We start from the raw sequence: 2,790 nt of genomic DNA, 5'->3' as shown, positions 1-2,790 counted from the left end.
CAAGATAAACATCATAAGGCAAGCAGCTGCTGGGGAACAGTGCAAGCGGGTTTGTAAACATTTGTATGATTATGATTATGTGCACAACAGTGTGTGTAGAAAGTGTCTAGTGCACATAGAGAGAGTGTGTTAGTACTATTACCGACCTCTAGTCCATCTATCCTCTCATTCTCTCCATTCAGACTCACAGCCTAAAAAGTTAGATCTGATTAAATCTAATGCTAATAATACTAAGAATTCTCCCTCCTTAAGCACACACATACTACTGTTACTAGGTCATGTTAATCTCATGCCAAACATAACAGAAGAGCGAGTTGTATGAGTGTAACTGCCAGACACGGCCTTTAAAGTGTAAAGTGTGTTAAAGAGTGAATACTCGACACACTCGGAGCGGTTAAACCTGTATTTCTGAAACAGGTGTGGCTGAAGCTTCAGAGGAAATGCAATATCATGAGTCAGGCAAACAGAAAGCAGGAGCGTCCCCACGATCGGCAGCTTTTATCATCAGACGTCAGGCTGTAATCCAGAGCAGAAGTCCGGACTGGATTCAGGACCCCAAAGCCTTTCACTCATTTCCTGAGCCCGTCTTCTAACGGCTTATTTTGAGCCAGCCGTGATTCAGCCATAAGTGAAGTTTGCAGAATTCAGGTCAAGCCGAGCGTCTAAAACGTAAAACAGACACGTCAGAAAGAGATTATTGGAGATGAATATGACAGAAGGTCAGCTCTTCATTTGAGATGACGCAAAAGGGCCGCTTTTTCATCCCTGATCGAAGGCCTTCGGTTCCGTCGCTCTTCACAGCTTTAGCCTAGATTACATTCTCGGACAGATTGGCAGAAATGGAGCTCAGTGACTCTAATAAGATGATGTAAGAGACTTACACAGCAATACAAGACTCCTCAATCCACTCTGATTAGCCTTGGGACCGAGCCGGTCAATGGAAGCTCGTGATTAAAACATTCATCAGTTATGAAAGCAGAGTCAAGAGCAGGGCTGATGCAACCTATAAACCCGAAGGCCTACTGTATATTATATGAGTGAAATCTCTGAGCTTCTGCACATCAGGACTCCTCAGACTAGCACAGATGTTGTTTTGCCATCTGAGAGAAGTGAAGCGTGACTGCACAGCCCAGGCTTCAGCGGAGGACAGATGCTGATGCTCCATCCATACGGTGTTCATCTCAGCATGAGGACGGAGACACTCGCATTCTCAGGGTCTGCACTCCTGCTTCTGAGAGGGCTATTACAAGCCAGAGAGACAGACAAGAGGGCTCATATACTGTGTTTTCTTCCATTTAAACCTGTAAAAAAACCAGGAGGATTTATTATTTGGAATGTGTTTTAACTGTTATGACAATTATCAAATAAAATAACATAAAACTTAATAAATCCTGCAATGCAATTTCCGTGACACTATAGGTCTAGTGGTTTAGAAAGTGAATAGGTATAAAATAAAAATAAAATTAAAGAAAATAATAAAATTAAAAAAATTAAATAATAAAATAAAATAAAATAAAATAAAATAAAATTAAATTAAATTAAATTAAATTAAATTAAATTAAATTAAATTAAATTAAATTAAATTAAATTAAATTAAATTAAATTAAATTAAATTAAATTAAATTAAATTAATAAGTAAAATAAAATAAAATAAAATAAAATAAAATAAAATAAAATTAATAAAATTAATAAAATTAAAAAATTAAAAAATAATTTAATAAAATAAAATAATGAAATGAAATGTTATTAAATGTATTAATTTAAATTAAATAAATAATTAAATTAAATTAAATTAAATTAAATTAAATTAAATTAAATTAAATTAAATTAAATTAAATTAAATTAAATTAAATTAAATTAAATTAAATTAAATAATAAAATAAATAAAATAAAATAAAATAAAATAAAATAAAATAAAATAAAATAAAATAAAATAAAATAAAATAAAATAAAATAAAATAAAATAAAATAAAATAAAATAAAATAGAATAAAGGAATTAAATTAAATTAAATTAAAGTGATACATTAAAATTAAATTAAATTAAATTAAAAAGTATTAAATTAAAAAAGCTAATGTTATCATAATTATAAAATTAAATAATAATAAAAAATTAAATAAAATTTAAAAATTTAATTCAATAAAAAATAAAATAATGTTTGTATTAAATTTAAAAAGCTAATGTTATGACAGTTATAAAATAAAATGATAAAAAAATTATTAAATAAAAAAAGTGAATTACATTAAATTATAAAAATAAAATAATGTTTGTATTAAATTAAAAATCTAATGTTATGATAATTATAAATAAAATAATAATAACAAATAAAATGAAATATTTTTTTTAATGCATTAAATTAAATAAAAAATACAATTATGTTTGTATTAAATTAAAAAAGCTAATGTTATGACAATTATAAAATAAAATAATGGTAACAAATAAAATTAAATAAATAAAATACAATACAATTTACAAAATGTAATTAAATAAATATGTTTTTATTAAATAAAATAATTTCTAAAATCAAGTTAAAATCACAATTTTTCACTGCATAACTGAAGCGTAATATTAACACCAGTCTTCTGTATATCTCTCTCAGGCTTATAATATCTAGAGAGCTGTGTTTGATGCTGCTATTCCTTTTCCTCAGTTTGCCTGCTTCCAATTTTCCTATAATTACAAACCCGCATCATAAAAAAATTCCTCCTTTGGCCTAAAATAGAGCAACTGGAAATACAGTCATGTCATTCAGTGAACACACACATGCTGCAAATAGACATCAATGACAGAG

This window comes from Gobio gobio (genome assembly GCF_949357685.1).
Source record: "Gobio gobio genome assembly, chromosome: 6".
In the NCBI taxonomy this organism is placed as follows: Eukaryota; Metazoa; Chordata; class Actinopteri; order Cypriniformes; family Gobionidae; genus Gobio; species Gobio gobio.
The sequence above is the reverse complement of the archived record's forward strand: the minus strand, read 5'-3'. Positions refer to the sequence as shown.